This window comes from Cibotium barometz, chromosome 12, assembly GCF_041138505.1.
Source record: "Cibotium barometz isolate CiBa-2024 chromosome 12, ASM4113850v1, whole genome shotgun sequence".
In the NCBI taxonomy this organism is placed as follows: domain Eukaryota; kingdom Viridiplantae; phylum Streptophyta; class Polypodiopsida; order Cyatheales; family Cibotiaceae; genus Cibotium; species Cibotium barometz.
The window spans coordinates 21890530-21913439 of NC_141057.1; the positions used below are offsets into that span (position 1 = coordinate 21890530).

Below are 22910 nucleotides of genomic sequence, written 5' to 3' on the forward strand. Positions count from 1 at the left end.
GCTCAGCAACTCCATTTTGCTGCGGAGTGTATCTGCATGTAAACTGTCTCCGAATACCATTCTTCTTCAAAAATTAAGAGAACTCATTGGAGAAGTACTCTCCCCCTCCATCTGACCTTAGGCACTTTACATATTTCCCTGTTTGCTTTTCAACCAAAACTCTGAAATTCTGAAAGTGAGTGAACACCTCACTCTTCTCCTTCATGAAATATACCCACACTTTCCTTGTGTGGTCATCAATGAAAGTCACATAATACCTGCAGCCTCCCATAGATATGGTCTTCGTAGGACCCCATACATCTAAATGCACAACATCTAGTGCATTTCTGCTCACATATCTGTTACGTGCAAACACATGCTTTGTTTGCTTCCCAAATTGGCATGCTTCACAGATTTTATGCATACCTTCCACTTTAAATTTTGGCAGCCCTGTCACAATTCCTTTTGCCTGCATAGACTTCAATCTCTGCACATTCACATGTCCAATTCTTTTATGCCATATGTCTGTGTCTGCAACAATTCCTGAACCATTTGCAAACATCGCAGCACTCATCTCAGGCATGTCTACATCCAACGTAAACATTCTGCCCACTCTGTTGCCTTTTGCAACCAACCTGCACTTGTCTTTAAAATCTTCAACATAACATCCATCAGGGTTAAACACCATATTGGGGAATATGGGAATTTTCCACAAGTTTGGGACACTTGGTCAAAAGTTTGGATTAACCATAACTTGAATACCACTAATCCAAAATGAGCGCTTTATAGCTCTTTAGATTCCATTTTTCAAGCGCTTTCCAACGATAGGTCATATGATAGGGTTTTGAGAAACTTACAAACATGTTATCCATGTCCCCTTTTTTAAGTATTCAAAAATGGGAATTGAAAAATTCCCAAATTCACTAATATGGTGTTGTTAAACCGAACCTGCAAACCCTGCTCAATCATCTGGCCAACTGAAACCAGATTCTTTGTTATGTTCAGTACATGAAGTACATCTGCAAGGTACTTCACTTTGCCATCCTGCATAGACAATGGCACATCTCTAATGTGGGCAATTGGATGAGCAGTGTCATCCCCTGTTTCCACAAAACCTGGTCTTTCCGGGTTTTTCATCTCCTTGAACCACTCCCCATGACTCGTCATGTGGTTCGAAGCGCCTGAATCCACATACCATACATTATCTTTTTGTGGTGCATCAACATTTTCAGACATGACATTCACAACATGCTGCATAACAAACAATCTTTCATTATCCTCATTATTTCTGCTTGAGGATGCATAGTTGTTTTGCTGCACTTTCCCATTTTGCATGTCAGCCTGCTTCTTATAACATTCTGACTGCACATGTCCAGGCTTACCACAATAATAGCATTCACGTGCATCATTATATTGCCTTTGCCAATTTCCACGGCCTCTTTGACTCCCCCTGCCTCTTAATTTGCCTCTTCCACCTGCGTGTTGTTGTTGTTGTTGATTCTGGAACTGTTGTTGTTGCTGCTGCTGCTGGCCATAATTCTGATTACCTGTTCGGCCACCTCCTTGACCGCGTCCACGGCCTCCTCTACCTCGTCCTCTTCCTGAACTCGTGTAGAAGGCCTGTTGCTCTGAACTGTTTTTGCTTTGTGAAGACTGTTGGTCTTCACCCAAGTTCTTCACTTCGATAATCAGCATAGACACCAAATCTGTAAAGTTGGGAATGTTTTTCCGAGTCCGAATAGACGTCTTGAATGCCTTGTATTGTGGCCCGAGACCACGTAAACAGACTTTCACCTTGTCATCATCATCTACTGACACACCAATAGATGCAAGGGATTCCACAATACCCTTTATCTTCAATGCATAGTCATTCACAGACATGCTCTTTTTCTCCTCAGTATGAAGTTCATTCTTCAACTGTATCTTACATGCCTTGGTATTTGTTTCATAGAGCTTTACCAAGGTGTCCCACGCCTCCTTGGGGGACTTGGCATCCTGAATGTGCCCAATCATGGTGTCCTGTATACTAATGGATAGCCAATACATAACCTTCCTGGCTCCTTGGTTCGAGTCTTTAAACTCTTTCACATCTGCAGCAGTAGGATTTATGTCCGGTATCTCCGGTGCCTCTTCATGTTCACCTTCTATGTAGTCCCAATAGCCTTTTCCCATCAGGAAATTAGTCAACCTGAACCTCCAAGCATGGAAGTTATTCTTATCCAGCTTCTCAGCCACAATCTGTGTTATGCCATCATTAGACATCTTGCCAAACACACAATTTTACCAGAAACTGCACTCTGGTTTTTCCTGCACAACTGCTGTATTTTCTACACAGCGGTACTGCAGTCCACTCAAATGTCACAACCAGTGACCTCAATGTGTATACATACACCCAATGGCAACTGTAGACCTCTTTGCAGCACCCACAGTGTCTGCACAGTCAATCTGTCTTCCTACAGTACTTAAAACAGAGTTCTGCAGAGAATCGATGACTTACTCGCAGTGCTCGAAATCGCCTGCTTTCTGAAAAACGGAGGTCCAGACGTGCCCAAAACGCGTTTTCGGTCCAAAATTGCAGTCCGAAGGAGTATATAGTTGCCCTATAGCTTTACTCCCGTGAAGAAAGCTCCTCAATCAGAGATCGTTTGTCGGTGCCTCCCGTAGAGCTCCCGACAAGGGTGTAGTCACCAACACAATAGGGAAGAGTAGTTGAAGCTCTTACCCTCGTACCGCTTCTTGTGGTTCTCTTGCTTGCAGCTCAGCCCTTATCACGAACCAGGCTCTGATACCATGAAAAGATGCAGGGAGGAAGAGAGCTTGAGCTCTTGCAAGCACACACACACACTCACAAAAACCTAATAGAGAACACACAAGGTGAGAGGCTTAAAATCTTCTTCACTTCACTCTACACTCAACACACCATATACAAGAATAAGAGTACACACAATATGAAAGGTACTCAACCAATACATACCCGGGTTCTCTATAGTGTGAACCCGACTAAATGAGCTGGTGCTATAACTATGCCAGTCTCTAGAGTGGCTGTCACATAGCCTGTCATCCCACTGGCCGCATATCACCCAAGATCTCACCAACCATGCCAGTGGTGTAAGTGCGCGGCCTATCCCCCAGGCGGGTCATCAGTGTCCACCGCCTCACTAGAGCTCGATATCTCAACACTATAACTATGCCAGTCTCTAGAGTGGCTGTCACACAGCCTGTCATCCCACTGGCCGCATATCACCCAAGATCTCACCAACCATGCCAGTGGTGTAAGTGCGGGGCCTATCCCCCAGGCGGGTCATCAGTGTCCACCGCCTCACTAGAGCTCGATATCTCAACAGGAGTTTCTCTTTTGTTAGGAAAAACCTTTGAAGCGTTGGGTATATATGTTTAGCTTTACCTGTACCTATATCAAGAATCTAACTCTAGTCATGAACTTGAAACTACATAGATTTAGCAAAAATATCTCTCTCTCTCTCTCTCTCTCTTTCTCTCTCTCTTCCTAAGCTAAAGATGTTGAGGATAGGACTGTGTTTAGAGAAAGGTTGTAGAGAGACATCTGGGCATGACAAGCATGCAGGTTGTAGAGAAAAGATTGGATGATAGCATAGAGTATGTTTTCTTTTGAAACTGAAGAAAGATTTCTAGATAGAGAAGGGGATTTGTTGTGTAATGAAATTGATGAGGGGAAAATTTCTACCTTTCACACGTGTGAGATTATAAACATCAAGTAGTGGCTCCATGCAATGATACTCATGAAAAAAATTACTTTTTATTCTCATGCAAAATTATCTCTTTCATTCCAAATCCCATCCCAAAACTACCATTTCTTGAACCACCAAAAAATTGAATTTTTGTACCATCTATCGATGCTTTCACCCTAAATCAGGTGTACATTTCATGTTTTGGTACTACTGTAATATCTAGAATTGAATCAATAAAGTTAGCAAAAAAGGTTCCACATTTATGGTTGCATTTAATTTTTTATAATTAATACATACTCTCAGCCTCCCATTCTTTGGTACTATTCACAATGGGGTGACAACCCCTCTACTTTGTTAATGGGATAAATGAACCCTATCTTGAGAAACTTGTACATTTCTTCTTTCCCTTTTCTTGCATAGTTGGGTTCATTATGTACCTATTATGTTTGACGGGAATACCATGTATTCCTTGAGTTCCTTGAGGTCAATCTTGTGCTAATAGAAGCTTGGATTAGTGCCCTCATGTCTATATAGTCCCAAGTAAACATATCCTTTTATGTTGAGCAGTTATATTAATTCATCCTTCACCTCATATTCTAGCTTTGTACTTACCTTGAAAGTCTTGGGCTTTTCCTTTCATCACCTAGACTGATCTCAATGAATTCATCCTCTTGATTTCTTAAGTGAAGGATTTTTCTTCTTTTTGGAGTCTGGCTTCTTCTTGTTCTAATAGTAGATCTTTTGGCTTTTGTTTTGAACCCTTGATTTGTAATTCTTTCATCTAGTTATTGTTAAAAATGTGGATCTAAGGAGGCTCAAAGAAAGTGATTAAGCCCATGATGAAAGACTAAGAAAGTGTTAATATGAGATTAAGGTAAGGTTAATCAATGATATAATGACTAAGAAAAAAACTCCATGATCTCATTACATTAGCTTGATCCAAGTACATACTTATATAGCTCTCATGGAGCTCCCAACTCATAAGATGTGTGCACCCTAGTACCAACCATGTGTCCGTAAATGCTCACATTACATGTGCTCCCTTGCACTTTCCATGTGCTATCTTTTGGACCTTTGAATTCACCTTTTGCAAATGATCATACAAATCAACCTTTACCAATGTACACTTAGTCTATAATTCCTCTTTCTAATGTGCATGTTCCTTCTCTTACTCATGTGACTCACTCCCTACCTTCTGTGTGCTCTATGGCACCACATTTCTCAACACCCCCCCTTGGTGCCACATTCTTTAGCTACTCAAGGTGGTCGGATGTGAGGATTGCAAATTTCATTTTTGCTGGGTGACTCAGAGGCTCCTGTTTGGCTTGGACACTCTCTAGCACAGAGGTTACTTGGAGGTGGTTTGTTGGGTGCATCTTTGGCTACTCTCAGGTGGTCGAGTGTTACAACATTTCAAATTATTTTTGGCCTCCTTATTTCAAAACCATTACAATGTTGGCTTGGGTAGTGAGGCAATTTTTGTGTGCTCATTTGGCGATGAAAAATTAGAAGGGTTGAATGAATAATTTGTTGTGGTGTTGTGACCCATGTCGATGTGCATAGCTCTTGGCGATGGCCATATCGATGATGATCTTATTGATTTCATTGTAATGCATATTGATGCCGAAGAAAGACCCTTTGTGAAAGCTTAGTCTATTGTGAATAACACACTTCCTTTTACTCCGCATGTGAATAACCCTTTGCTTAAGACCTTTTTACACCACAAAAAAGAGATTATGGTTTTCTATCCTTAGGGTTTCACCACCACACACAAAAAAAAATATTTGTAATCGCCTCTTCTAATGGCGATGGCAAAAACTTCTCTCCTATTGAGAATGGCAGCTGCGCTTCCTCTTGTTTGCAGGACTAACTGCTTTCTTCAAGACAATCGTGTTGTGTTTGTATTAGTGATGTAATATACACTTGAGGAGGCCTCTAGCTTGTGGATGCCGGTTTGTGATGTTTTTTTGTTATAAACATTACTGCGCTTGTTGATATGTTTTTTGTAAAATCTCAAGCTCTCCTTGGTTACAACTGCCTGCCCCAACTCCCAACTCACAAGATGTGTGCACCTTGGTGCTGTCAAACATGTGTCCATAAATGCTCACACTACATGTTCTCCCTTGCACTTTCCATGTGCTACCTTTTTGACATTTGACTTCACCTTTTACAAATGACCATACAAATCAACCTTTGCCAATGTACCATTAGTCTATTCCTCTTTCTAATGTGCATCCTCCTTCTCTTGCTTATGTGACTCACTCCATACCTTCCTTGTGGTCCATGGCACCACAATTCTCCACACTATAATGCTCCCTTGCACTTTCCATATGCTACATTTTTTACCTTTGACTTCACCTTTTACAAATGACCATACAAATCAACCTTTGCTAATGTACCCTTAGTGTATTCATCTTTCTAATTGACAAAATCCTTCTCTTGCATATGTGACTCACTCCTTTCCTTCCTTGTACTCCATGGCACCACATTTCTTAACAGTCATGCTACTAGCTGGATTGTCAATATCTACAAATCATATTTTGAATGATTTTCTCCACATCCACCCTCAAACAGTGATAATACATCCAAATTTTTCTTCAAGATCTGCTCCTCTTTATCAGTTTAATCCTTTAGCATGGAGTGGTCTAATTTCAGGCTCAACCCGACACTTCAAGGGTTTTTTATCGCTATTAAACCTGGATGTCCTGCATTAAGGCTGTCATGGGCTTCATTCAGAATTTGACCCTTAGTTCCCTCATCATTGGGAATGCATAGTCTGTAATTATAATACATAATTCCATCATCCAGGCTGTACCCTTGAACTTCGTTCAACTCATATGGAGTTTTGCTTTCCTGCAGCATAAGTAGGGTAGCAATAGGGCTAAAGAATCTATCCTATGGAGTTTTGCTTTCTTGCAGCATAAGTAGGGTAGCAATAGGGCTAAAGAATCTATCCTACAATATTTTCTCACTTGCTTCAATAATCAAAGGATTTGACACTACAGTAATTGCAGGCAAGGAGGCTTTTCTGCTAAGGGCATCTGCTACCACATTTTCTTTGCCTGGGCGGTACTTGATTTCAAAATCAAATTTCTGAACGGTCTGCATCCACCGCCTTTGGTGCATGTTGAGATCCTTCTGAGTGAAGATCCACTTTAAGCTCTGATGATCTATCATCAAAGTGAATCTTTGACCTAGTAGGTAATGTCTCCACAACTTCAGGGCATATACTACTGAAAGTAGTTTGAGGTCATGGACAGCATAATTCCTCTCATGCGTTCAGAGTTTTTGGGATTCATAGGCCACTGCATGACCTTCCTGCATGAGTGCACCTCCGAGGGCAAAACAGTGGCATCAGTTACTACCTCAAAAGGTAGAGAGAAATCTGGCAACTTTAGAACAAGATTGGTTACCAAGGCGGTCTTCAGCAAAAGCACTTTGGCACACCTGGCAGACCATTGAAACGGGATACTCTTCTTGAGAAGATTAGTCAAGGGGAAGCTATGAGAGCATACTTTGGTATAAAAATTCTATACCAACCAGTCAATCCCAAGAATCCTCCGACTTCTTTCACTATCTTTGGTTCAGGCCAATCTATGTCTACTTGGACTTTAGCGAAATCTGGAGAAATTCCATCTTTGGATACCAAAAAACCCAAGTATTCAACATGCTCGGCAAAGAAAGTGTATTTGCTCTTTGCAAAGAGTTGGTGCTTCCTTAGGATCTCAAGAACTCTTCTGACATGAGCTTCATGGTCAGCTGCATTCTTTGAGTAAATCACAATACCATCAAAGAAAACAAGAACAAAATCATGCAAGTATTCTCTGAGAATGTCCTGCATTAATCGATTGAATGTAGCTAGGGCATTTGTCAATCCAAATGGCATGACAGTGAATTCATAATGCCCATACCGAGTATTGATGGCTGTCTTCGGGATATCTTGCTCATTAATTCTAATCTGATAATACCCTGATTTGAGATCTATCTTTGTGAAGATCTGGGCTCCACTTAGCCTTTCCAGTAGCTCATCAATTCTGGGGATAGGATACTTATTCTTAACTATTAGCTGATTGAGACCTCTGTAGTCCATGTAGAGTCTTAGCATTCCATCTTTCTTTTTCTAAAAGAAAACTGGCGCACCCCAATGTGAAACACTGGGTCTTACAAACTCTTGGTTTAATAGCTGTCTAAGCTATTCCTTGAGTTTGATGGCTTCAAGAACTGGCATTTTGTACATGCGGAGGGCTACAAGCTGAGCTCCGGGGGTCAATTCTATCACATGATCTACTTCACGAATTGGAGGCATCTCTGTTAATTCTGCTGGGAATAAATCATCATAATCACTTAACCATTCAAGTTCTTTAGCTTTTAACTTTGAGTCTACTAGATTCATTTTAACAACATAAATGAGCTGCTTTTTTCTAAGTCCTTTTAATAACTTAGAAGCCTTTACTAAGTGCAGACTCCTTGAACTTTATTTCCATGGAGGTCACGAAAAGAAATGGTTCCATTATGACAGTGAATGTCAGCTTGATTTTTATGGAGTCAATCCATTCCAAGGATCCCGTCAAAAACTCCCAAAGGTATAACTCTAAACTGAAAGTCAGTTAAATTCCCATCTAGATTGAACTGAATACGATCTGTCTCAAGGTGAGTGCAAAGAATCTTCCCACTTGCCAATTCAACTTGCATAGGTTTCCTTGATTTCTTATCTAAGACTAGCTTACGCAAGCATCCAGGGAAAATGAATGAATGAGTACTGCCGGAATCAATTAAAAGCTTAAAAGGCTTACCCCCCTGATACTCAGCTCGAGTATGAATGACGGAGAATTGACGGTTTGGTCCTTGGTTTTCAATTGCTGCATAAATCTTTCCTCTTTCCTCTTCCATTACTTCTGCTATTGTGACTACTTTGGCTGCTGCAATCAAAAGCAGAATGCTTTGTCTTTGGTTGCCCCAGTTTTGGGAAGGAGTTCTAAGGCTACTCTAGATAGAGGCAGATGGGTGAGCTAGAGTTCTCCTAGGATTGCCTTGATTTTGATGAGATGGACCCTGATTTGTTTGACTGATAGGAAGGGGTTGGTCTCTGCACTCTCGGTCCTTGACTTCCCTGTCCCCTTGACATGGCAGGAGTCGGGCAGTCTTTCAGGTGGTGACCAAAACCCTGGCGTCCAAAACACCGGTTCTCACTTCTAAGCTCATCCCTTTGAATTCTTAAAAGAGGTGGGGCTCCTAAGAAAGTGTTCTGTGGGAAGGGTCTTCCTTCACTTCTGAATCTCCCAGTATCCTAATTCTGAATTGGGTCTTGCTGCCTCTTTTGGGAAGGAAAGCTTCAAGTAGTTCCTGGTGTTTGGAATCTTTTAAAGTTAGAGGGTGCAGGCTTTGGCGGGACCTTAAACAAGAAAGGCTTTGGCAAAGTCTTTTGCAATTCTTACTGCTTCGGCCATTGAGATAGTTTTTGGCATTCTTTACTAAGGTATCCAATGGCTCGTTCATCCTCGAATGAATCTGGCCATCAGCTGCTCTTCATCCAATTGTGGGGAGTATTTTAGGAGAAGGGCAAAAGCTTGATGGTACTCTTCAATTGTCCGGAGGACAAAACCTCTTTCTGAGGTAAGCTTTAAGATCAGTCCAGGTCTAGGTATTCCGGTCAAGATGGTTAGTCTCGCAACGATTCCTTCAAGTGACCCTGGCCGTTTCCACAATCTTTGACCTGGAAAGAGCCATCTTGCTTCTCTCATTGTAGCCAATTACATCAAAGTATTCCTCCATTGCCTCAATCCACTTTTCCACTACTTCACCTAACTGCTCCCCTTCACCCTTGAAGGGACCAGGTTGGGATCTGTGCAGGGATTTTCGAACATCCAGATCTAACTCTTCGTCATCGCTTAGAGGATCCGGTTGCCTTGCACGGGCCGCGCACCTCATGACTGACAAAACGAGATTTTTGTTGACTTAACTTTGACAATACATTTATGATTATTTAATTTTTACGATTTATTCTTCAAATAGATAATTATTTCATCATACATCATGAAACAAAATTTACTCTGATAATTTTATTAACCATATTCACAATCATGAAAACAATTTAGATTTTTTTTGCAAAACATCATTTATTATCAAAAGTTTTCGATATATACATAGAGCATCACGGCTCCCGAAATCACTTCCTCAATTGTATACGTGTAAAGAAGCGAAATTGCGAAGGAGACATGCCATGGTACACACAATTCATTACAGAAAGAGTTGCTATAATTCTACTTATATGGATAAAGCAACTAAGAAGCCTAAAAACTTGACATGAAATTTTGAAGTTCCTGGGTGAATGATCAAAGAGTTTTACATGCTGAACAAGCCCTAGCCTTATCATAATCATGGCTAAGGAAATATTTTACCTGAGCCTCGGACGCTGACTAGTACTGACATGAATACATCGTCCTCCACAGAACCACATATACCGATGTCGCTCAAGAGGATCAGGAAAGTAAATACTCTCAAAATGACGTGCGAGTCTCACTCTGCTTACTCTGGTCGTAGAAAAGTTGATGAGGTGCTCGAATGCAAAGGCTATCATATCCTGACTCTAAGAGAGTTTAGGAATGCCAAATAGATTCGAAGTATCCATCTATAAATTTCCAATTCAATTTATGAGTTTTCAATTTTTGAAGTTCATTCAACATAAATTTAACAAGCCAAAACATTATTTTCTAGATTTACTTTAAAATTTTAAGCAATTTCTCATGCTGTTACGTAAATTTACAACAGCGCTCTGATAACCAACTATGAGATCCCACTGCCCCCTCCGCGCACCAGATTCTCGATTGTTGATGGCAGGGTGGCGGAAGCAGCTCCCTCTTGCATGGGCCACGGGGCCTCACCCTCAAATGTCTGGGTACGAGACTAAGCTGGTGGTCATTCCGAAAACCGACACCGGGAAAATTTTCCACCATTTTGAATTTCTTAACAAATTTTTCTAACGAGTTTAAGATACTAAACTAACCTTCATCTGAAAATAAAGTAGATAGAAGGGAAACTATTACAGACTTAACTTGAAGGAATCAATGCTTTCTTTCCTAATTGAATCAGGCATAGCGTTTGATCTATTCATTTGAGAAGTCTTCAGGTTATTTTTTAACTATTCGAGTTCTAAGCATATTCTTATTGATCAATTTTATTATTAAAACTCTCCTGATTCTAGCCTAACCTCATCCGTCCCATGGGTTAGTCACCGCCCAACCACGAGAGTTGGTAGAACCAGACAAGTACTCACCTACCCATAATTGAATGCCTTTCTTAACTTTTGCTTTAGAATTAAACTTTAAACTTTAATTTATAAAACAATACATTGACAAACAATTATTGGTTACAGATGTCATAACTCAAAATTTCCATTCAATCCTTGTTTCTCACAAAACAGTATCACTCTGGACTCTCCGTTGAGACCATCAGGTCAGCAACGAGATCCAGTAAACAGATTACAATACTTTTCTCATATATATATTTTTCACGACATACGCATGGGTGTCCTAAGCACCACGAGCCCGTGCATTGCCTGGTTAGAACCCTCCAGGATCCTCCTTAGGTGTCCTAGCAATTCACTCAGGGACGGCTTCGTTGGCCCTCGCCCATCATATCGAAAGCACACCATTTTTCACCATACCCAGGCTGGTCAAGACCTAAGGAGGTTTTTGCCGCGTGAGCCGTCCTTTGAACACTCCCCTCCAGCTATTGCAACCAAACTTCCCTTACAAAACACATATACCAAATGCTCCCTCCAGCATTCTGGCGTAAGACAGTCCATTAAGAAAACAGGGTTTCTATGCAAGTTTTCAATTTTGATTTTCTTTTGAATACAATGAGTATATCTTAATTCCGTATCCCAAGACTTCTAGATCACAGGTCTAGATTCGCAAGGAGAATTCCTTGAATTCTCAATTTTTTGAATACAATGAGTATATCTTAATTCCGTATCCCAAGACTTCTAGATCACAAGTCTGGATTCGCAAGCAGAATTCCTTGAATTCCTTGAATTCTCAATTTTTGATCCTCAGATCAAAATTAAAGGTCTCAACTTAGTTTCAGATTTAGTGGGTGATTTGAGTGTAGATTACTGAACTGGTCACATCGTCGTTTCTTGAAACTGACGAAGGAGTTACGTCTTGGTCATAGTTTGATTCAGGGTTTGAGTCTGGAAAGGTTCTCCCTAAACTATCTTTCTCAAAGGGTAATATTTCAATTACTACTTTACTGAATTTCATTCATTGAGTATTTTGCTTAACTGAATTCAAAACTAGTCATACGAATTCCTATGAGGAATAAATTAATCATTTATCTGAAATCCCAACCTCGATAGATTTTCTGAATTTTCTCATTACCATCCTAGAGAATATAAAATGGTATAATTTTCCTTCACTAAGTATTTACTTATTCATTTTCCAATATTCATGGGATTTAAACATAGGATTAAAGAGAACTCTTATTTTGATATAAAATTTTTTATGCATCTATTTATGCATAAAATCCAACTTCTATGGAAATAACACTTTTATATAAAAGAAAAAATCTTTTATGCATCTATTTATGCATTAAAAAAATCAATTTTGATAAAAGTATCACTTTTATAATAAAAAATTTCTTTTATGCATCATTTTTTGCATAAAAATCAATATTGATGAAAGCAACACTTTTGCAATAAAAAAAAATCTTTTATGCATCATTTTATGCATAAAAATCAATATTGATGAAAGTAACACTTTTATAATAATTTTTTTTATACATCATTTTATGCATAAAAAGCAATATTGATGAAAGTAACACTTTTATAATTTAAAAAAAAACCTTTTATGCATAAAAATCAATATTGAAGAAAGTAACACTTTTATAATAATAAAAAATTCTCTTATCCATCATTTTATGCATAAAAATCAATATTGATGAAAGTAACACTTTTATGAAAAAAAATCTTTTATTGATCTATTTATGCATAAAAATCAATATTGATGAAAGTGACACTTTTATAATAAAAAAAATTATTTTATGCATCATTTTATGCATAAAAATAAATATTGATGAAAGTAACACTTTTATAATTTAAAAAATTCTTTTATGCATCTATTTATGCATAAAAATCAATATTGATGAAAGTAACACTTTTATAATAAAAACAATTATCCAATATACATCTTTCTATATATAGAATTTAAATCCAATGAAAATCACTCTTTTATAAAAAAATATATAATCAATATGCATCTTTCTATGCATAGAATTTAAATCTAATCAAAATCACTCTTAAATAAAAAACAATAATCAATATGCATCTTTCTATGTATAGAATTTAAATCTAATGAAAATAACTCTTTTATAATAAAAATAATAATCAATATGCATATTTCTATGCATAGAATTTAATTTTAATGGAAATAACACTTTTATAATAAAAATATTTCTAATGTGTAATTTTCTATGTCTACAATGAAAATAACACTTTTAGAATACACAAACGGTGGGGATTACTCTTTTTGAATAATAAAAGATAAAACTTATTTCACAAAATTTAAGAAAATTTTGCCATAACCTCCTTTGTATGGCTGACCACTTTTCAATTTTTCCTAACCTTAAATTACTTAAAAATTATCCCCAAATGGTTTAAAGCATTCTAAACTAATCAAATTCCACTTTTAAAAGAGAAACAATATGAAAAGTTTAATTCTAACAATTGGATTACTTAACTACGATAAAGAAAGGCTGAATTTAAGAATGAAGAGAGGGGGAAAGCCTTTCCAACAAGGCATAGCATAAATTTATCATTTTAAAGATAACAAAAATTAGAAAACCATTAAAAGAATAAAGAAAAAGTAGGATTTCTAACTTACATGAAGTTCTGGGAGCTTTGCTTTGGCTTGATGGTGTGAGGGATCTACTCTTGTTTGCAACAAGAGTGGCCACTAATTCTTTAGAAGAGGGAAACTAATGAATTATTAATAAATTCACATTTTTTGGCTCTAGGAGGGAGGAGTAGAGTAACAGTGCATAAAACACTATTAAGCTTCCACAAAGGGGGAGTCTTCTATTTATAGGAAAAAGTGAGCTTCTAACCAAGGAAACTGATTCTAGAATTTTCCAGATCACTTTGGTCAATTTTTTACCATTTTTGGGTCAATTTAGCTTACTTTTTGGAACTAGACTTGAATTAGGAGAGAGGAGAGATGAAATATCTCAATTTTTGGGAATTTAAAACTCCACCACAAATGTGAAATAGGTACCTCCTTCATGAGGGGGAATCCCCACTCTGAGGTGTCAAAATTTTATTTTTTTAGTATTTCCTTTGGTCCTTAGTCCACTCTCTTATGTGAGTATTTACTCTTTTTTGGGGGGATTTTCTTTATTTCTTCTATTTATCTCCTCCACACATTTGGATGAATCTTAATGGCCCCTCAAAACCTTAATTTATAATTTTCAGAAAATCTAGACCCCTAGGATAAGGTCTATTGAACAGATTGTAATTGATTTCTAATGCACCTTCTGTTGAAAATCTTTTTGAACTTCTGTTTCGGGGGATTCTTTTTAATAAGAAGAGATATTTTTCATCCAAAGATATCTAAAATCTCAATAATCTCTCTCTAGAATATTTTCTCTCTCTAAGACAAAATAGGTAGAAACAAGATCTTTTATATATCTGAAGAGGGATTTGATTACAGGGGAAGATAGTGGACATCTTGAGAGGCTAGGGAGGAATCTTACATAGGCGATGATAGTAAATCATCTTGCCTCTGTCAGAGAGACATTGATTCATGTCAAATTGCAAGTGCTCAGCATCATACCCATCATATCGTTCCTTGAGTTGATCGTTCAAGATCACGAGCAATTTTAAGAATCTAACACTCGCCATGATTGCTGGGTCCGGGATATGGTGCCATGCTTGTATCCCATTCAGCATCTGTTTTTTGTATTCCCTTATTTACTGTATTGAAGCTGTGGAATTTCTTTTTCCACTCTTCTACTTCTCTTTACAATTGCTTATTTTATTTCTTGAGATTCCATGGATTTCTGGTGGCAAATACTCCTTGGAAGTTAAATGCATAGTTTTCTTTGGAGCTTTCTCTTACACCAAGTTCATGGGTTGTGGCCTATCCTACTGTCATTTGTCCTCATTCGGATTCTTCTCATCCTTATTTAATATCACTAGTTCTGTAGAGGTGGGGGTGAGTGCTTCCACCATGGCTTTTAGCTTGTCTTAATATTCCTCCCACAATGCTTTAAGTTGTTATATTGCATGCTCTTCCCACTCTTCCATCTTGGTTGCATGGAGCTCATAAATTTATAGGGTGGTTTTGGCATATACTGAGCTTGTAAATTTCTAGGGTGGTCATTTCATATACTATTGCTAATCTTGCCTCCATTTGGTCTAGATTGACCTTGTCTTTGTTGGCTCTATCTTGTATTGTTATGGGAGGTTGACATGAACCCAAATTAATGTTTGCAGCAACAATACAAGCACAAATAGAATAAAGAATTACTCAAGACACATGATTGGGTCCAATCACTACAAGAGGCGGGGCCATTATCCACTCTTTTTCTGACACTTTATAACTAAGCTTAAAATCCCTTAAACATCAAAATACCCGTCAAAAAAAGCGTCAAAATAGAAACGTCAAAATAAGCATCAAAACAAGAGTCAAAAAAGTAAATTTACCACACATTTTTGAAGCCCTTTTTGACGATTATTTAAACTAACATTCTGACTACTATTTCGAGATGGTTATTTAGACTGCTATTTCGACAGGTATTTTGACATTTATTTTGACGTGCATGTATTAATTTTTTTTGGCATAATGGTGCATCAAGCTACAGTCTTGTAAGTGGATGCACCATTATACCAAATTTATAGAGTACCAAAGGTAACTATACTTTGATGTGAAGAACGAAGCGAATTTGTTGAAAAAGTTAGAGAGAGTGGCATAACGTTTTTGATATTACAAAGTAGGTACACAATTCACACAAGTGCAAACAATGGCCAAATTATATTGCAAGATGTGAAATTTGCATATTAATCTCTTACAAGATAAGCCAAAATTGAAATTTACATATCAAGCTCGGACAAGATAAGCCAAAACTTACATATCAAGCTCTGACGAGATAAGCCAAAATTTGCGTACAATCTATACAAGCTCAAACAAAGATGTTAGCTGACCAAAATGTGTATGTACAAGGGGAAAGACATGGGCAAGGCCACTCTATGCGGATCCCTCACTCAGGATCAGGCATTGGTGTCCCTACATAAACCATACAAGATGCTTTTTTTAGTATACCAAAATAACGATCTAGCATGACAAGGCAAAGCAAGTATACAAATCATAAGGTTAAGGCTTGCTGCACTTACCATATCTACAATGTGCCCCCAATTGAGGTTGGTGCCTTCTCGCTCAAGCTTCTCCAAAAGAAAGTATGTGTTATGGCAGCGAGCAATGTCCTCCTCTTCTCTCGTTGTCGGCCGACCAACCACTTGATTCTAAAAGTACCAAAACAACAAGATAAGCATTGATACTAACAAAGTAGACATACCATGAAATGAAACATACAAGATAAATGTTGATACTTACAAAGTAGACATGGAATGCATCCCAACCACCACTTCAAAGGTAAGAGCTTCCTATACGCTCTCCATTCGGGCTTCGGCTGCATCCTCTTGTTGCTTGTAGCGTTGGGGATTTCAAGCATGCTTTTGCTTCTCCTCATTCCAATCCTCGATGCTCATGTACCAAGGCTTCTCACCCCCTATCTTAACTCTCCTAGTCACATCTCCCCGCCAATGTTTCATGACGTCCACCATGTGGTCCTTTATCCACCTTATGGGGGGATGACATCACTATCGTCGGCTTGTACTCGTCCTTGATTTGATTTATGACTCTATCTTTCCTGTTTTTATCCAACTTTGGCCATAAAGTCATAAAGTCATTTGCAAAGACAATGTGGCAAAGCTCGCGGGATGTGGCTCTTCATCTCTAGCCCGACATTATCCAAAACCACATTGGCACATTGATAATTGTGTAAATTTTTTCTCCATCGAGACGGGTGTGGGCTATGTGTTGAAACGTCGCGATACTCGCGAGCGTGGAGTGCTTCTGGCACTAGATGGGGAAGGACGCTCACGTGGGGGCATAGACCCATCTGTGCCCCCACTTGGACAACAATCGCCTCCCCCACCACTACTCGAGCATTCTCCTCTACGGTGACCTAAGGGAGGGGTTCTAGCGGCTCTTTGTGGAGTTTGTACAAGTGAACTAGGGTTAGCAGTGGTGGTGCTCGATGGTGCGGCCGAAGTGCCCGCGTTTCTCCCAAAATATTGTTGTGCCATCGCTCTTTGCTCGGGCATGGCTTGTGCTAAAAAACCCATAAACTAGTCAGGCAACATGGCATATGGAGAGAAGGATGGAGAGTAAGCCATTGTCTCATCTGGAGTGTGAGACATGTTTTTACACACAAATAACAAAGTCCACATGGACATTTTAATGAGAGCATACACATGAATTATCCCTCAACATTCATTCATTTATGCATGAGGCCTTATGCATAAAGTCTATGCATAAAACTATGCATGAGGCTTATGCATAAAGCTTATGCATAAATCACTATGCATAAGGACTTAACCATGAGGCCTTATGCATAAAGTGTGAGGTCCCTGCCCCCCTCCGCGGTCCCCATGCCGGCGGCGGAAGTGGCGTCAGCCTCCCGCATGGGGCGGGGATCCACACTCAGGGCCTCACCCCCGCGAATGTTCGGGATGAGAGGCTAGCCCAGGCGGTCCCTCCGAGACTGGGGCCTGAAAGACTCCCCTCTCCCGGAAGGCACGGGCGATTCCGTCATGGGAAAAATCTTATAACAGGGGAGTTACTCTAACAATTCAAAGTCTTAACTAGGTAAACTAATCTGACCGAACCTGAAGTCACATGGTTAGATCAAGAAAAGACTTGCACTTGGTCCATGGAATCCCCGTTTTTTTCCTCATTTACAAGGCACAGCCGCGGATCCCCTCCCATAGAACAAGGTCTTCTCATGCTTTAATCTAATTAATATAACTAATTGTATCTAGTTGTTTCTCAGGAATCCTCCGATGCAGCTCCGAGCCCATGGGTTAGCCAACCACCTAGCCGACCACTATATTGGTGGGACTCCTTTATAAAGATTTGGTTGTGTTTTTGCCCAGGTACTGAGGAAAAGAGTTCCAAGCCCCAATCCTTCAATAAAAATCATATTATTTTTTATCATCATTTTTCCAAATTTCGAGTCCATTGTATTATAATTATATCCTATGGACTCTTCGTTTTGAAGACGAGGTGGCCAACCAACGAGATCTAGTATCAAAATTTGGTTCCCAAAAATCTTTCCTTTTAGTCCATCCGAAATCTTCCTTGACGTACGCATGGGTTTCTTAGCAACCGCGAGCCCAACGTGCATCGCCTGGTGAGAACCCTCTAGGATCCTCCTTGGGTGTCCTAGCACTTCACTCAGGACCGCTTTGTCGATCCTCACCCATCGTACTCGAAGCACACCATTTTAACTGAAACGAGGCTGGTCAAGACCTTGACAGGCTTTCCCGTGGAGCGACGTCCCTTGACGACTCCCGGCCAGCTGTTCCAACAAACCTCCTCTTAGAAAAACATAAGACAAATGCTTCCTCCAGCATTCTGGCATAAAACAATCCTTTGAATAAAAAAAACAAAGGTTCTAATGCAAGTAAAATTCCAATTTGAGATTGGTTCCAAAAACCCTTTTTTCCAAACTTCTTAGTTTTATAATGAGGATCCTTGATCTCTCATCAAGGTAATCTACCCATCATTGAGTCTGATTGTCCAACTAGATTCTTGGTGAGTTCAGTTGTCAGGAAAAACTAGTTTAGTTCCGGTAGTCTATTCTTTGTGATTAGTAACTGGAATCGGCAACATTTTTACTTGATTTAGATCGAGAGATGGACAAGTAGGTTTACTCTCCATCCCTCTCGTAGTCTAACCAAATTCATTCGTTTAGTTCTAGAAGGATTCTCTTCAGAATAAACATCTAACTTTGGGTAAATATCCATTTAGTGATTTTACCAATTAAAATATCCAAAGATATTCTTTCTCACATAATTTCTCAACCTTAATTCATTAGGTAGAATTATGGTGGAAATTCATCTTTTGACACTAAAATTTAATTCAAATCCATCTTATCTTGATTATCATAAAAATTCTTCTTTTTAACTAAATATGATACCTATTTTTTTTATAATAAACTTGAATTCTCTCTTTTTCTCATTTTAATGAGTGCAATCCAATTAACATGGGAATTCCTCTTTTACCATAAATTAAATCTATCTAAAATTCTTCTTAAAAATCAAATAAAAATATCCATTAATTCCATTAAACTAGAAATTTCACTTTTCTCATTCAAATGATTGAATTCCAAATATGGTGGGAATTCCTCTTTCATCATTTAAACTTCTCAATGCAAAAAGAAAAATTTAACTAAATTTTCTCTTAAAATTTAAATAAAAATCTCCCTTAATTTCTTTACACTAGGAATTACACTTTCCTCATTTAAATATTTGAATTCCAATATGGTAGGAAATCCTCTCTCATCATTTAAACTTATCTATACAAAAAGATAAATATAACTAGAATCCTTCTTTAATTTTTAAATAAAATATACATCATTTTAGCATCACAATTTTTCTCTTGCTTCATTGGAATACATGGAATTCCATTATCATGGGGTTACTCTTTTAATATAGAAATGGATTACTAGAAATTCCTCTTCATGTATAAACATAAAAATAAAATTTTTCATGATTATAATGAGAATCATTCAATTAATCTAGGATGATTAATCCTAGAATATGGTAGGAAGTCCTCTTTTCATATTATGAATGAAAATGATTTATGTGTTAATTTTTTAAAAATTTTGCCATAGCTCCGCTGCTATTACTGATTGTTGAGAGAGGGAGAGAGACGAGACAAGAGACACCACATACACTCCACAAGAATGAATCATATTAGTCACAAGTCACATATATATAGGCAAGACCTAGAGTGAGTAAGAGCTAGCTATATATAGCTCCAGCATCCCCACTCAAATAAAGGTCTCTAGTGCGAGTAAAAAAAAACCTTGGGAGCACAAGGGAAAAACCCAAGCTCCTACATATAAATGTACAATGCCACCTTAAATTCCATATGCAATGTGTTTCTATATACAACGTACAAAGAATAAATGTGCATGATGTGAAGTAATGTGTGAAGTGTCTTAAAGTCTATAGGCTATGTAGTACAAGTCTAGACAAAATTGACATGATGTCGTGATGTGGGCGGTATCACTGGGCAAGTGCGAGACTTTTGGCTGTGAGAGTAGCTTCAAATCCCAGCAAAGAAACAAAACATATAACTCTTCAAGGGGCATAAGACATCTCCATTTCGGATATGTACATGTGCCAATTCATTTCAAAACATTCCCAAATTCAACTTGATGATTGCACATAAGTAATTATGTGTCAAGAGCATGACCAGTTCCAAGCATGGATCTCCTGACCCTTTATCCAAGTGCCTCATACATAACACATGTAGGCATAGCACAATTTTCAAAAGATTTCCATATGCATGTGACCGTTCACATCACATATTTCATATACTACCAACATCACCATTTCAAGATGACTCTTGATCTCATGAAAACCTGTTTTCAGATTCCAACAACTCACAAAAGCAAGAAAAACTCTCCAATTTCTAAGGCCATAAGCATTAAGGCTTTTACCAAGAGTTTTTATTTTTGAGGTAATTAAAGCCTTAAAACCCAAACCTTTACTAAGAAATTACGATTTTTTTTGAAATCGAATTCATAAAAAAAGCTTATCTCTGTTTCACAAAAACCGAATTTCATGACATCTTCATAAGCTTCTGCGTTGAATTTTCTCCTTGCATGAAATCGGGCAGCAATTCGCTTCATTTTTTGGAATTTTTTAGAAAGCGTATCACTAAATAAATCTTCTATTACTCTCCAATTCTAACCCCTACAAGGCTTGAACAGAAGCTCTATTCCCAAAACAAGATAATCTGCAAATTTCCTCGACTGGTTCCCTCTCCCCACCTTTTCTCTGCACGTCCCCCCCCTAGCAACCTGTCCTTAGGGCCAAAGATACTGCTTGGACGAAGAGCACAAGTGACTAAACCTGACTTTCCATTAGCCCCAAGAACAAGCGCCTCTGCCTGTGCTTTTGTCTCAGAGTAGGAATCATTATGCCGATCAGGGTATGGCAGGGTTTCATCTCCATTCATGATGCCATGCGCACCATCAAAAACAGTATTAGGTGAGCTAGTATAAATGAGCTTGTGCACGTTGTTATGAAGGCAAGCATTTATTATATTGCGCGTTCCTTTAACAGTGACATTGTAGTGTAGACTGAAATTGTTGATTGATGAATCTGAAGCTACCATGTGGAAAACTGCTACTGTTCCCTTGCATGCATGTCGTTGAAACATTGCATAGCCAAGGAACCCTCATGGTTAATGCCGTATCCTTTTACCATTGAGCTCCATGCTACAACATCTCAAATTGGTAGCTTATCAAAGACTTCCCTTGCCTCTGAAACAGAGCCACACTTTGCATACATGCTGATCAAACTATTGCCAATTGAAGCATCTCTCATGAAAGCCTCTTGTGCCAGGTCCTTCAGTCTTTCTTATGCCTCCATCAAGATCAAAAACTGCAACTAATCCCTCTTTCTTGTCAGCCCATAAGAAAGTGATGCTCCTTTTGGTTCATTGATAATTCGTGCTACCTCAAGGTTCACCATAAGCATAAAAACTCCATGATTCACACCACACTGATATACAAAGGCTTCGAGACCTGGCTTAGCCTCAGCTCGTCTTATTGAACCTCATTTACAATATGAACATATGTACATAGGCATCATAAAATGAGTCAAGTCATGGCACTTAATCACATGCATTAGATTTATATTTAATGGCCTCACATGCATGGTTTCACACCATAGACGTGCCATGGCACGACATCCGCCCCCTCTAAACCTGCACATCCTCTGGTATGTGCCAAATCATCATCAAGATCCACATATATCTGGATGTCGTCTTCATCTTCTACATTACCAAGAAGATCATCCTCTTCCTCTTCAACCATATCCATGCTATAGCTATCAAGCTTCTCATCTTGAGTCTCCTGCGAATCAAAAGGATCACTGTCATGCCTTCTTTTAAACATCTTGATCCTTTTGCTTGCTACAAAATTCTTTATCTCTATTCCATCAAGCTCACACAGGGTATACGTGGCATTTCCATGCATGTGCTTGACAATGTAAGGGCCAAACCATCTTTTTGCAAACTTCCTTTGCACAGTGAACCGGTTGTCAAGACTACTATCATACATTAGGACCCAATCACCTTCTTCAATAGGTTTTGGTCGGAGTCTGTGTCTTCTATCAAATCTTTCTTTATTTTTCAACCTTGCATCTTTACGAGCTTTAGCAAGCTCTACATCTTCCTTGTTCAATTCTTCCACCCAGGGTAATACATTCCAAGTTGGGAGTACTTCTTCAACTAGCATTACCGGCTTCTGACCATACATTAATTTTGCAGGCATGTATCCTGTCACTGAGCTATGAGTCGTACGGTCAGGCCATAAAGCATATGGTAGCAGCCTTGGCCACTCCCGCATTCTTCCTATGCATGCCTTAGCCAAAGCTTTAATGATTGGAGGATGTCCTCGCTCGCTTTTACCATTGCCCTCAGGGTTGTAAGCACATGTTAGGGCCAATTTGATGCCAATTCTAGAAAAGAATTCCCTTGCTTCTTCAGCATCTAGCTCACCCCTGTCAGCTGTTATTTTCCCAACACAACCATACCGACAAATCACATCTTCCAAGAGAAATTTGCATACTATTTCCGTGCTCTTTGTTCTAAGAGCACGCCCTTCCACCTGATTTGTCAGGTCTTCTCTTGCAAGTACTACGTACTGCATCTGCCAAATTCCCAAGGGCACTGTAACTAAATCCACTACCCATTTGTAGTGCATGGCAGGCGGGTAGTTGGTTCCAGGCCATCACGATGTCGCACATTCGAGTACATTTGACATACCATGCATGTTTCCACATATTGGGATACATCCCTATACATTCCTTTCCACCAATATCTTTCCTTTATTTTGGTAAAGGTGGCCCACACACTTCGATGTCAAGCC

At 38.8% G+C, this 22910-nt stretch overlaps 1 pseudogene; it reads right to left on the minus strand.

Moving 5' to 3' along the window:
• Nucleotides 1-20749: 20749 nt before the first annotated feature.
• LOC147633173 (3beta-hydroxysteroid-dehydrogenase/decarboxylase pseudogene) lies at nt 20750-21151 on the minus strand (annotated as a pseudogene).
• Nucleotides 21152-22910: the final 1759 nt, after the last annotated feature.